Below are 15,032 nucleotides of genomic sequence, written 5' to 3' on the forward strand. Positions count from 1 at the left end.
CCTCTTTGTTTTAGGCCCAAAATATGGTCTCTGTTTGCAAAGAAATGGCTGCTGGAGGAATAAATAAATGGCTAGTTTTATTATTTTCTTTATTCCGATGTACCAATTTACCATTTAGATAGGCATTTCCAGATTTCTGGGTGTCATCATCTCATGAAGGAACTATTCTTGCTCTTAAGGAACTTCCATTCTAAAATTAAACAAGACAGACAGAGGAGATAGACACACACAGTGAGACACTATGCTTTTCTTTTTTTGGTAAGGGCTGGGGGAAGCGCAGAGAAAGAAGAGAAAATAGAAGAGGAGAGAGAAAGATCAGCACTGTTTGGTGGATGGAAATAGCATGAGAGACAGCATAGAACTTGATGGGATCTGGCCCCCAGAAGAAGGGATTTCGAAGCTGCACAACTATTTATTTATTTTTGCATATGGAATCAGCCATTTTATGCAACTGATAAAATCAAGGACAATTAGACCAAATTGAGCTTTAATTTTGGATTGAAAGTGTGATTCTTCCACAGAGAACTCCCTCCCACAACATCTGAAATTACTAACTAGCTGCGGAAGGCACCCGGAGCCATCAGCCCAGAGAAGTGTGAGCTTATTGCCTGTCAAAAATGTAGACTCTGATAAGATCCGGTGCTCCTGCAGGGGCATTAGAAAGTCTAGACAAGATGCAGATTAAGGTCGCACCTCAGGGAGCATTATTGAAAACATTTACTTGTTTACAGTTCATTCAACTTTGGAACTGAGGAAGAAAAAGTGACCCCAGAACCCCTGAAGTACCTGGGCTGCTAGTTTGGGGTGAGGAGGATTTGGGGTGGAGGAGGTGTTGGTAGGATGCATTCAGTCTCATTCTTCAGGGGCACCTGGGTGGCTCAGTGGTTGACCATCTGCCTTTGGCTTGGGTTGTGATCCCAGGATCCTGGGATCGAATCTCACAATCAGGCTCCCCTTGGGGACCCTGCTTCTCTCTCTGCCTATGTCTCTGCCTCTCTTTGTTTCTCTCATGAATAAGTTATTAAAAATCTTTTTTAAAAAAATTCATTCTTTAAAATGTGCTGAGCCTCCCCTAAACTTTAAAAAAAAATTCCATCACTTTTTTTCTCTTTTCTAACTCTCCTCTTCATTGCCAACCTGTGTAACATCCATGTTAAAAATTTAGATTCTTTGAGGCCAGAGAGATGTGGGATGGGACCCCTCCTGACCTTACCATCTCAGCGTGACCTGAACAGGTGAGTTCTTTCTGAGCCCTGGGACTCACCTCTGCTAAGTGCCAGTAGTGACGGCATCTACCGTGCAGGGTGTTGACAGGATTAATGAGATGACATGTGTAAAGCATTAGTACCATGCCTGGCACCACATCAGAGTTCAGATAATGCTCAGCATCATTATTATATCTATTACTGTCATCATAGAGCCTTTCATGCTTCTAGGCCACTTTCTCCTGGTGCCTGCTAACCATTGCTGACTACTTTCCCTCCTCTTTTGGCTGGTCTTCCCTTTGGAAGTTTCCATCCTTGTTGGGAAGCCGGGATGCCAGGCCAGGATGGGTGTTCTCAACTGCGAGGAGTGTGGCACTCCACACATGTCCCTGTTTGGGCCCCCCTGGCCAGACAGAGATGAGAACAAAGCTTTTCCCAGGTATAGTAAGGCTGGGTCCTGCTAAGGTCAGGGAAGGGTTGGACAGGGTTCACCACTGGCCTTCTTCCCCTAGGCAATGAACTCTGAGCTCGTTGGTCAGGAGGTGCTAATGGTTGAATGTAAAGCTTGCCACTTCCTGGAAGGTTTCAAGAAGATGAAGGACTGTGTAATGAGAGGATCCCCAGCTGAGGACACATGGCAAGGCCTTCAGAACCTTCCCTCTATGCTCTAGGGTGGTGCCTGGCCCAATATCACACAAGCCTTCTATCCTTTTGAGCTATGTTGGACTCTCTGACTCCCTCAGTTGACCTGGATTTCTCTTTCCTTCAGGGGAGAGAGAAGCAGAGGCTGAGCAGGCTTTTGCTGAGGACAGGAGCCTTGTGGTGGAATGAGACTGGATGGAGGAGCAAAAGGAAGATGCAGTGAAGGAATCGCTGTCACCTGGTCATGAAGTTCCCGGCAGAGTCATTCACTGGATCAACACTACCAGGCACAGTTCCTGCCCCAGGGGCCCCTGAGGGCTGGAAGAGAGGGATTACCAGTAATATGGGAGGTAAGACAGGGCATGCTGGAAACCCACAGGAGGTGTCCTTTTAGAAGGAAAGGTCTGGACGAGGATGTCATGGGGAACTGAGCAGGAGTTAGGGGTTAGCCAGGTTACAGAGAATAAGGAGAGTCTGTCATGGGGTTGTGTGTGTGTGTGAGTGTGTGTGCATGTATACTGCAGTACTACAATCTGTTTAGGGTGGCTGAGGGTGCAAATGTGATGGGCGGAATGACAGGAGGTGGGGAGGTGGGCCCTGATCATAGAGGCCCTAAAGGTCGAAGTTATGGAATTGGGATTTTCTCAAGTAGGTGATTGGAAGCCCCTGAAGACACTGAGACAGGCGAATGCCAAGTAGGACTGCATTGTCTTCCATCAGCCCACACTGCCTTTGTCCCAGAAACACCTGCTGGGTGCTGGGGTCTCAGATTGCCGAGCCCCCAGCTGCTCCGTCTGTGCTCTGGTAAATTGAGACCTGAGGCAACACCGTTTTTTGCTGCCTTTGCTTAGCAATTGAAGCAAAACAAACTAGTCTCCCATGATTTCAGAGGCCCTTGAAAATGTATTTTTATTTATTTTTTTATCAAAGTACCACATGTACATAGGTCTAAAAAGTCAGAGGCTACAAAGCATTAATAGACAACAGCTGTCATGGACCCATTTGTCTCCCCGCTAATTCTCATTCTTCAAAGACCATGTCTTCTGGTATTTATCTCCATATCTGCAAGCAGCATACATGGAATGCTTTTTTCCAGTTTTAGATTGATTGTGGAAGACGATGCCATCTCTCCCATATATGTATATATATACACCATTGCCTCCTCTCCATTTTCTCAATATAGTTACATCACTGCTGTTGGCTAAATCAGTGGCTGGTTTAATGTTTTCAGCAGAGCTGAGCCACCTGATACACTAGAACATTTTTTTCAGTTTGCTTTTTGTCTTTCCTGGTGTTAGTAATTGTCAGTTTGCTTTGTTTTTAAATGAAACTATCGCTGACTCATTCCCAAACTGCAACGGAGCCCAAAATTCCCTTTCATACCTTTGAGTACAGCAAACCTTCTGTAGTATCCTGCCTCCCCCCTTTTTTTCTGAGCCATTCCTCCTGGACCCTCCCTCTCCTGTTCCAGGTGGGGAGATGCAGCTTTCCAGGCAGCTGCCCAGGTTGAGGGGGGTAGAGGGGAGGGGAGCTTCTTTTCATTCTCAGTCTGGAAAGTCCATTTGCTTTCAAGGCCCTTTTGGGAACCATTTGGGGACCCTGCTTCCTCAAGAAGAAGAAGCTATACAAAACTTCAAAACAAAACTAGAATAAAATTTTATTTTCCTTTTACTTGCACTGGAAACTACTGTTAGCCACATGCATGCCTTGGCTTTCTGAGGGTGCAAAACTGAATCTCCTTTTTGATTTTAAATCTATTAAAGCCTCTATTTTGCCAGTCTGATTTATACAATGGCATATAAGAAATGCAGCTGTTATTACTTCCAGGTGCACGCACAGTAATTTAACTAAATGCTATCTAAGCCTTTCTAAGTAAAAAGGCCTCCTGGGTGAGTTTTAATGAATAGATAAAGCTAATTTGTAATTAGTACATTTAGTTGTTAATATGCAAATGAGGCCTGCTGTTATCTGTAATTAGCACCAAACTCTTGATTGCTAAGGATGCTACTAAAATACTTAGGAAAGTCTGTAATCGTCACTGAAGTCTCCCAACTACCTGAGGCTCTCCCAGACCTAACGTCCAGCCCAGATCTCCCTTACACCTGCGCTCCCCTCCCAGGGGTTCAGCTGCCTGCTGAACTTCTCTCTGTCCTGGAAGCACCCTGAACCTGTTTAAACCTGACCTAATCAAGTTCTGTTCTCTCCTTACACCCGCAGCCCCTTCTAAGAAATCACTCCTCTGGTGCACAATTGTCTTCCCCTCTTCCTTCTTCTCCCGGAGGACCTCCTATCAGAGAATACACCACCTTGCAGTGAGTCACCCGGGCCAGAAACACAGGCTTCCTCCTGAACTCCTTCCTCTCCCCCTCCCTCTGCATCTCATCCATTTCCAAGGTTGCTGCTTCTTATTCCACCCACTGTCACTCCCCTAGGTCAGGCCACACCCCCCTTCCCACAGCCTCCTCTCCTTCCTCAGCATTCCCATTTTATTGCCCACGTGGCAGTCAGCATGATTTTTCCAAACTGCCTCCTCACTTTACGTCTTTCAGGTCTTGGTTTTGACATGACATCCACAGGAAAGAAAGACATCCAAGATCCCCAATCCCTGGGTCTGACATAAGCAACCCTCAGCCCACTCCCATAGCACCTCATACCATCTCAGGTGGCATATAGGCACCCAGGGATTGTTGTTCATTTGTCTGCTTTATTCCTTAAAAGAGGGATATATGTCGCTACCCTCATCAACTGACACACAGTAAACCATCAAATACTTGTCAGACAAATGACTCTGTTGGTCTTCTCAGATTGTTTTTAAAAGTTCTCCATCAATTTTTGCTATTTGATTAATCTCTGCAAATTGACTCCTACCCAAAGCATGCAAGGGAAAATTTTGTCTTAACCTTGATCAATTGGTAGTGAGTACTGATTTAGAAAGGCCTGAGTGAACTTTTGTGTCTTCTCTGACTGCCACTCCCCAGGTAAACACACAGTTCACTCTGGGAGGGCTGGGATCTCCCCATCTCTGGGCTGTGACACCTTGGACCAGTGGGCTCTGCTGTTGGACCTGGGGGGCTTCAGTGGTGTGGGCAGGGGCTGCCAGATGAAGCCCGAGGACAGCCAGCTCTGCCACATTGTGTATGATTCCAGCCTCCATCACCCACATCTGCAGCCACCCAAATGCAGATTAAGTCCTTTGATGGCAGGCTCTAAAAAACAGGAGGAAGATTTTCTCTCTGGTCGGAACATTTGAAATAACATCTTTTCAAATGCGTTGAAGATCAGAATATGAATAAGTTGGGGGTGTGGTAGAAAGGAGTAGTTGAAGGAGGGGCTGGGCTATTCTGAAAGGGGTGGTCTATTCTGCAGCTTGGTCTATTCTGAAAGGGGTGGTGGTGAAGCTTGCTTTCTTTTCTCTGCAAAATGACAAAATCACTGTGGGGACATTTACAGCCAGAATCTTTTTGACATTTTTAAATCTCTGAAATCATCAAAAAGAAAACATTCTACCATGTGCATTGGCACGGGAAATGCTTTTTGTCGTGGGGTTGTCTAAAAGACACTAATGGAGCTTGGTTAGCTTCGTCAAGATGGCTCTCTGAATTTTTGGATCTCTGAAACATTACTTATAGTCTCCTGAGCAGCGTGTATGCCACGTGGAAGGTGGGGCAGAGAGTCCTAAGTTCTCACAAGTCACTGCAGATGCGGCCAGCATGCCAGGTTCACATCTCCCTTCTTGGAATGGAGGGACAGGGACAGCAATGAAAATATTTGAGGTGTGGGACTCTGTCTGACTACCCTTCACTGACTCAAGTCAGCCTGCAAGTTAGCTGATGGAGGCCAGTCCTGCACCCCAGCTCATGTCTAACAATCTAGGAAAATGAAGGAGCTTCAGCTTTTCATTCAGAACTAGGAATGGAGCCCAGCAATTCCTGGAGGGTCATGGAGCCTTTGGCTCCGTCACTCTCCCATGTCCCTTGTCAGTGGTGACTTATTGGACAATGTTCATAAACAAGCACTTGGCTTGGAAAGCAAAGAAACCATAATCCTGATGTCCCAGTGAGGGGCAAGCAGTTTTCACTTTCAGTTACTTGGCCACCTGTAAATAAATCACTTACTTTTCCCAGTTTCCACCTGGCATTCCATCATGGCCATCAGTCCAACCTCAACAATTGCTGACCCAGTTCATTGTCCTTTAGGATCCAGTGTGATGCAAAATCCAGCGACCCACTAGCACTTAATGACAACTCCGAGCAAAGATGCACTGACCACAGGGACACCTTTCGTGTTACTGAATCTATTCCTTTCATGGAAGAGCGAAGCTGAGGGAGAAAAGGGGCTCGGGCCTTGCATGTCCAGACTCAAAGGATGAGCCTAGGTAGACAGTGCAGCTAGAGCCTCAAACAGACTCTTCAACACAGCATGACTCCAGACTGTGCCCTTCTAGGAAGCCCGGGACATACTATGGGCTGGCTCTGAGGCAACATGTTAGCCATAACCTTCATGTCTAAGAGGGGCTAAGTAGCATAACCCCACATGAACATAGGTTGGTCACTCCTTTTGGATATGGGAGGCAGGGTCAGCTCTGTGTCCAGGGTTCCTCTTTTATAATTTTTACAGATGCTCACAGAAAGGTGTGATAACTTGCTAGGTGCCAAGAACAAGGGAGTCACCTGGCCTGAACATAATTCATGGCAGTAAGCACATCTAAGGGACTGTCCTGCCCAGATCTGCACAGGTGTGCTCAAATACTCAACTCCAAACTTATCCAAAAAACTGCTTTCGGTTCTTAAACTGCTTCTGGATTGTTAAACCCTCTGAGCATTAATTAGGCAGAAGCTCTGGACCTCTTTTTTTAAATATTTTATTTATTTATTCATGAGAGACACAGAGAGGCAGAGACATAGGCAGAGGGAGAAGCAGGCACCCTGCGGAGAGTCCAGTATGGGACTCAATCCCAGGACCTCAGGATCATGACCTGAACCAAAGGCGGACACTCAACTGCTATATCACCCAGGTATCCCAAAGCTCTGGGCCTTTCCAGAAAAAATACACATATACACACATTTTGCCTATAATTTTTCCCTAAACGAGGCCATTGGAGCTCAGTTATAGCCTCCAGGTTAATACTGGTTTAAGAGCAGGAGTTGCCAAAAAAAAAAAAAAAAAAAAAAAAATTCCCTCCAAAAGGAAGAATCTTAACTGTAGTAGTGTGTGAAATATTGAGTTCTCTTTGAACACAGTATAAATTATTTTTTCCCCAAACTCAAATTATTTACAACTTCTCAGGAATGTCTCTGTCAATAAAGCAAGCTACACCTGTGGCATGAAGGAAAATGCCTCTGAATGTTTCCATGAAGGCTGGGAGGTTTTCCCTAGAATGCACATCAACTGCAGTCCTGATTCCCTCAAGAGATTGTCTGTGTTGTGATGTGTCACTGACATTTTTCTCAGGCAACTTGGCTGCTGCTTCTTTTTTATTATGTTTTAAAGATTTTATTTATTTATTTGAGAGAAGGCCCAAATGGGGAAGGAGGGGCAGAGGGAGGGAGAGAGAGAGAGAAGCAGACTCCTGGCTGAGCCAAAGGCAGACACAACCCACTGAGCCACCCAGGCGCCCCTCCTCTGTTTCTGATAATTTATCTGGACAGCATTTGTCTATGGTGTGAACGGTGACAATGTTATTAATGAATTTTGGTGCAGATTCACCCACCCTGGTGTGATTTATTGCTGACTGATTTATTGAGCTGTGATTTGGTGTGGCTGAAGCATACAAAGTTCCAGGGAGTCGACTCCTTGTTTCCATCTATTCGGTTGCCACCCTTGCCTCCCCAACACCCCAGGTGCACTCTCCAGAATGATCATTAGAACTAGAAATTTTAATAACCACTGTCCAAACCAAATTCTTCTTGGGGATGATAGAAGTACTGGGTTTGGGGGAAACACTTCTCCAGGGGCAGCTATAATGGAGTGAGCTGCTTGGCGGGGCATTGGCTGGCTCCAGGAAGAGCTGAGAAAGAATAGCCAGGCTCACCCCTTAGGATGTGCAGTTAGTGTTCTGCTCTTGGGTAGAAGGGGCTGAGCACCAGTTCACTCTTGGCTTAGAGGCTCTGCAATCTTTGTGCCGCCTTGCCCAGAGGAGGCAGTTTTTCCAATCCCACAGAGGCACCATATGGGTGATACAGGCCTAGGAATGACCCCCTACTGGTGAGTGTGATGACGAGTCCAGCTCTGGGGTGGAGAAGGAGGGTCCTAGGAGCGTGTCCCTGTCAGACAGCTGTCTGGGCCTCAGTAAGAACAAATAGGACGGGGCCCAGCTGTCTGTTTGGTACTTGGTACTTGGGATGGGGGTTTGCTATAGCATCCAAAGAACTGGCCTCCTAGGCGAAGGCACTACTCCCTGCCAGGAACACCCTAATTAGTGGCAGATGTGAATCAATATTCTTTCAGCATACAAGTTGCTACAAATAATTTTCCAGGGTTTTTACACTAGGCACCTTACCTTCTCCATCTTAGGGTGAGTTCCAGGAGAACGGGGTCTTCTATTTTTTTAAGGTCCCCTCATGGCACCAAGCCCAGCCCTGAACCTGTAGAATTGTGTGTCTGGGCCCATGCAATCCCAGGTCCACCTCTCTGGACCCCAGTCCACTCCCCCACACGGTAAGGATAATGATGACTACTTCCCAGAGCTGCTGGGAGTGTTAATCACAGGCTGGATGTGGTGTGTTCATTACAAAGTTCTGCACAGTATTGGCTCAAGAAGACGGCTCTTCCTCCAGGCAGATTTCCTAAAGGAACCAAGGACTCTCTCGGCCTCTTTCAAACCTCCACTGCAACGTGTACCCCTCATACCTCACTCTTCTTCAAGCTTGGCATCACTTACCACACGTCTGCACAATGCATGCCTGCTGTCCACACTCCCCGCCCCCCCCCCGCCCATCCCCGGCCTCATACATTCCCCCTGGAAGCTCGGAGGGCCAGGCTGACAGCTCAGAGGGACACATGCTAGAGCCTCCAGCACCCTACGAGGATTGGTGCCTGGGTTGCAGGATAAATATTCAAGTTCTAACAAGAAAAGACGTGCAGATACACACCACCAGTGAGGTTTCCAACTTGAAGTCTTCCTCTGCAACAAAACTGTGTTTTTCTATCAGCAGCAGCCTTAGCCAGCCATGTGAATAATTTTAAACAGCCTGAGAAATTACCATTGATTTCAAAGCATTGATTTTCTGCACCACAGTAACACATTAAATCTCTTTTCTAAAAAAGACAAAAGAGAACTAAAAAAATAAACTTTCAGTCCAAAGGGTGGGGGTAAGGGGTCCTTACACAACAAAATTAATTTAGTGAGTTGCCTATTTTTATACTAGATGACCCATGAAGGACATTCTGCTCCCACCCAGAAGATTTTGTTACCTAAGAAGGGAAAGCTCAGTTGTGCCTCCAATAAGAGGAAGGCCCATGAACCCCTGGCTGCCAGAGAGGATGACTGAGTGATGAAGACTGCAGGGCCACCACCGCTGCCCAAGACCCTGGACCCTGGAGGGTGGCGGGACAGGAGAGCTAAGGGCACGCCCCCTCACTTGGTTTGCACCCATACTTGGTTGTCCTGCGGCAGATGCTGTGTCTCCTGATCTGAGTCCTGTGAGTCGGGTCAGCTCTGGGTTTGACTTGTTTTGTTACTGACACTACAGAGGAGTGTTGGTTTTCAACTCAGATGAAATCTCCTCTGGCATATGTGTGATGATTTAAATGGATAACCACCATTCATAACTTTTTCCAAGCCAACCTTGTTTCTGTGACCTTTAGTAATTTTGTTATACTCAGTAGAAAATGCTCAGAGCTAAAACAGTACAGTTATAACTCTGTCTTTCCACTGGGAGAAAAAAAATTCCAGTGTCCTTTACCTTGCTATCCGCCAACTGCCCCTCGCCAAAAAAAAAAAAAAAAGAGACCCTGAAACTTCTATACTTGGTTTCAAACTCCAAGCAGATTTTATTTATTTATTTATTTTTAGAATGCATCAGTTAAATCTGTTCATCTTTTTTGAGTTGAGGGACTGGAAGAAATCACACATCGTTTCTGATGTGATATACCCATGGGCGGTTTTGCATCCTACCCAAAGATAGCTCAACTTCATTTTAAGATGTTTTGCCTTCTATGGCAATCAAAATCAAACTTTTCTAAGTAGACATGTGCTTGTAGGTTACGCAACTCAGAGCACCCATCCGCGGTGCGTGTGGTCTTTGCTTCACCTTGAATAAACTTCCAAGCCCTGGAGGTGTGTGTGTGCACCTGTGCTCCCCATGGGCATCTGGGCGCCTCTTGTCGCTCAAGCTCCAGATGAAAACAGGGCAAAGGGCAGCCACCTCTGGGCTACCTATGGGCTTTGTCAAAGGTTAGATTGCCTGCCTATCTGGAGGCAATCATTTTTCCTCCCCATCTTTATCTTCACAGGGAATAAGACCAAGAGAGCTGAGAATCAGAAAGACGGGGACCAGCGGTGCTAAAGTCACCTAGTATTTCTGGGTCTCACTTTACTTACCTCTAAAATGGGACCAGATGCCCCAGAAGAGGACTTCCAGCTCAAACCCAGTCTCATGCTTTTCTTCTCTGGGAAGATCCCAGGAAGGTGATCGGGAGCCTGGAAGTAGCTCCCCCCTCCCAAACTTCCTCCAGCTAGCCAGCCTCATGCTTGTCATCACTCTGCCTGCTTCTTGCCCCAGGGCAGTGCCGTCCCTTCTGCATACCACCTGGCCTCCTTCTAGCCCCGCACCCCACAAGCACCCTTTCCACTGGATCCCATCAACAAGAAATCTGGGGAAATATATTTGTAACCAAGACAAGCTCCAGATGAATCTTCATCACTGTCCCTGGGCAACTTGATTGTGTCTATTTATCATACATTCCCTAGAAGTCCTATCCGTTTCCTCAAACTTTGCTTATTCTTTCTCCTAAATTAAACTGGATCTTCCTTTAACTGTAATACTTTTTTTTTTTTTGCAACCCTTTTAAAGGAGGCCATTGCATTCATTCAATTAAATTATTCAGGACCCACTATTTGTTAGGCTGAAGAAATGCTTGCTGTGTAAGTGAATGAACAAATGTACCTTGTCAGGTGCTATCTGAGATTTAGGAACAAATAAACCTTTAGGAAGATGGTCTATGTATGGTGGTGGAAAGGATTAAATACACCCCAAAATAGCTGGAATACTAGCAGTGCCACTACTCTTGTTATAGCAACGCTGCTTATAAATAACTAGCTGAATACTAGTTGGGAAACAATCTCTTCCCTAATCACCACCTGCAAATTCCTCCTCCCAGGTATCCTGCCTCTCCCCTGATATCCCCTGACCTCCCTATAACCTAGCAACCAGATAGAGTTAACACCTGGCTTGGCAGGGAACGGTCAGTATGCTGCTCCAGAGCTGTTCTGATTGGTCAGCACCAGTGCCTACAGTTGGTTAACATTTTGACTATAACTAATGAATATGAATAAACCTCAGGTAGGGCCAAAAGGAAATGCTAAAAGTGATTAAAGAAGGGAGATCTTGGGAGACTTGGTTCCATTCCCAGCTATAGCAGTGGGTACCAGCCTTAAGCCTGGCCAGAGGGCATTATATTTCCTGGCCACAGTGATTGGTTCAGTAAGGGGGAAATGATCATCAGATGCAGTGAAATGTAATGAAACTTTTGCTGGGGTTCTTAGTAGACAGTTGTTCTTTATGATGGGTGTGAATTGAGATGTGATTCCTAAAGGACCAGGAGCTACCACAGGAAGCCCAATGATACTTGAAGTTAAGAGTTGCAAGGCTCCTGGATGAAACCGATCCTGAAGTCATCATTCCTGCCTTCTGGACTATGTAGTTATCTAGAGTAGGTGAGTTTGTTTTCCTGTCATGATATAACAAAATAGTCCTGATACTGGCATGAGGCAGCAAAGAAAATACAAGTGTGGAGAAATGGAAAGCAGTGCCCTGCCCTTCTCAGTGTAGCTTGACTCTCCACTCTGGTCTTTCAAACTGGCCTTCTCACTCTCCCATTCACCCAGGCCATCATCTAACTTTCCTTGATTTCTTACCCAGCGTGGAGTTAAATCCCTCATCTTTTCAACTTTCTTCTTTCACTTGGCCAATCTCCAATCCTCAGCCATCAGAACAAACTTCCCGGCACTTTTCACATCATGGCAAACACAGAAAATGACAAATCTTTGGAGGGCACCCTGGGGTAAGCTAAAGCATTAAAGGTGTCTATATGGTCTTGGGGGGAAAGGTCCATTTGTTTTTCTTTAGATTTTAAAATTGTGATAAGGAAAAGTAAGATACAAAGTTTTAAGGGAAGACACAACTTTATATGAAACTTCAAAATAAAATCATTTCAAAATGTTAAATGAGGAACCTGACCTAGCTTCCATGAACATGCCTTTTTAATATCAGATTTAATGTTTTAAATGATGTCCTAAAATCCTGATTAAACTTTTTAATGATAATGTCTTCAGCTTCTTGGTAGTCAATATCAGTGAGAAACCTTGCCCATGTTGGGAATGAAAAAAATTAAAGCCATTTTTTGGCAACCTTTCAAAAACGTCAACTGTTGAATATATTTAAAGAATTCAGTAACATGCTCTGTTTTTCACTTCTACATACAAATTCATTGTGATTTCTTGCTGACGTTACTTGTGATAAAGCAAATGGGCTTCCACTCCAAGACAATTGTTTTTACATAAATTATTTCTAAATAATGATGAGGCCCTAATGTGCAGGATGCATGTGCATTGTTAAAACAGTCTCCTTATACCTAAAAACGGAGCCACCACAATAGTTTGTCAGTCACAGTGGACAGGAATCTCTGACATACAGGAAGGCCGAGACAGCCCACGCCCTAAATACCTGCCCTCACCAGTTCCCAGGAACCTCTTCTAAAAAGCCACACCCCAGGCAGTGCACTCAGCTGCCCCACAGCCTCTCTGGGCTGGGCAGCGTCAGGCTCTGAGACCTACCTCACCTAGGCTCCCTGGTGGAGCAGCAGCAGCATGTGTACTTGGGGTTGGCCCTTGAACTTCTACCTGCAGGAATCCCAAGACGCTCCCTCTCAAGAGCCCAGAGACAAGGCTCAGCTGGAGACAACAGTCGCCCCACCCAGCCAGACCAAGGGCAGAGAGGATCAACACCTCTCCACCAGACCCAGGAGTCCCTGACCACACACAAGGGTATCTTGAAACGGGATGGGAAGCTGGACAGGTCATCGTGACATGAATACATGGCACCACCACTACCCTTTGGGAACAGTCATTCATCTGTTGACAGGCTAAGGCCCAAACCCTACCACCTTCATTTCCTCATATTTTCTCTTGGTTTTCCCCTCACTCCAGCCATCCCTATCATACTTCTGAAGGCTCTCTCTCTATGTACCTTTATCTCAGTCCTTCTCTCTCCATGACTTGCTCCTGAAGCAATGGGAGCTATTTCCTGCCTCCTCTATCAAGACACACCTCTCTCTCGGCTGCTGCAGGCTATACCTTCTCGACTTTATTTTCTTTTCCTTACTTTCTTGAGCTTTATTTGATCTGACATCCTGATGTCTTACTTACTTTACTATTTTTTTCTCCACCCACTAACACGGGGGTTGCTTGACCTCTGTTTACTCGATACCTTCCACTCACATTCCTTTTTCCATCACTGCTGTGTGAGCACATTTAAAATCTTGCTAGTTGTCTGACTCTCCAAGTTGCATTCTAAAATTTCCACCTTGTCATTGAGCATTTCCATCTGAATCTCCTGACAGCACCTCCAGTTCACCATGCTCAGAGGGCCCAGCCCCAAATCAGCTCTTCCTTCTCATGTTCCTGTTTCTGGGAAGGGCACCACCGTTCCCCCACTGAGTTCAAACCTCTGAAGGTAATCTGGGCTTCTCAACATATTGTTGAATCTTTATGATTCCCCCTTCTGAATAATGCCTGTCACATCCCTCTCTTCCATTAGGTATACTTTATCCTATTCTAGGTCCTTTACCTCTCACTGGGATTACAATAGCCTCTCCTCTGGCCTGTCATCTTGTTTTTCTTTCTTCTGTCACCTTAGACAAACTCTCATAAAGAATGCCCATGTTTAAAAGCTTCCAATAGCTCCTTACTGTTAACCAAACTGAGCCTAACTTCTTAGCTGGACATTCATATCCCTTCATAATCTGTCCCCAGCCTATCTGTGCCACCCTATCCATTTCTAGATTTAGAAATATTTATTAGACTTCTATACTTTGTGCCAGACTGACCTAGGCACAGAAATACACCAATGAATGAAATCGAATTCAGTTCACATTCTAGAACTTGTATTCAAGGGCAGAGAGTCAGACATCAGGAAAACACATAAACATGTTAGTAAGTGCTTATGGAAATATAAATTAGGGTAAGACGGCAGGTGGTGATGGGGGCCATAGCACTTTAGATGGGATGGTCAGCCAGGCCTTTTTGATGAGGTGGCATTTGTCTAGAGACTAGAATGAAAGGACAGTGAGCCTTATGAATAGCTAGGGGAAGAGCATTTAGGGAAGAAAAGTTCAAAGTCCTTGAAGTGGGAACATGCGTGGCAAGATGAAACTACAAAGGTGCCAGTAGGATGAGCAGAGTGAACAAGGAGTAGGATAAGAGGTGAGTTCAGAAGAGGCGGCTGGGGCCATGTTATGTAGGCCTTGTGGGCTATGGTATGCATTTAGAATTTAATTCTGAATGAGGTGGAAGGCACTGGAAGGTTCTGAGTAGTTGAGTGACATGTTCTAAAGAATATTACAGACAGCTGTGTGCAGAACAGACGGAGGAGGGGATGAAGGAGAATGAATACCAGGATACCAGTTAGGAGGCTATGGCAATAATGTAGGCAAGAGATGGGATGAGAGACGTTGTAGAGGTTGAGAAGTTGTCAAATTCTGGATACAGTTTGAAGGGGGTGCTGACAGCATTTGCTGATGGATTGGACGTGGAGTGTCAGAGAAGAAAAGAATCAAGGATGATTCTGAAGCAACTGGAAAAGTGCAGTTGCCATTAACTAAGCTCTACAAGAAGGCTGTGGGAAGAGAAGCAAGTCTGTGAGGGGAGGAGAGTTCAGTTTAGGGTGTATTAAGTTTGAGGCGACCATTAAACATCCAAGTGAAGATGTCAAGTTGTCAGTTGGATATTTGAGTCTAGAATTCACA

This window comes from Nyctereutes procyonoides, unplaced genomic scaffold (assembly GCF_905146905.1).
Source record: "Nyctereutes procyonoides isolate TBG_1078 unplaced genomic scaffold, NYPRO_anot_genome, whole genome shotgun sequence".
Classification (NCBI taxonomy): domain Eukaryota; kingdom Metazoa; phylum Chordata; class Mammalia; order Carnivora; family Canidae; genus Nyctereutes; species Nyctereutes procyonoides.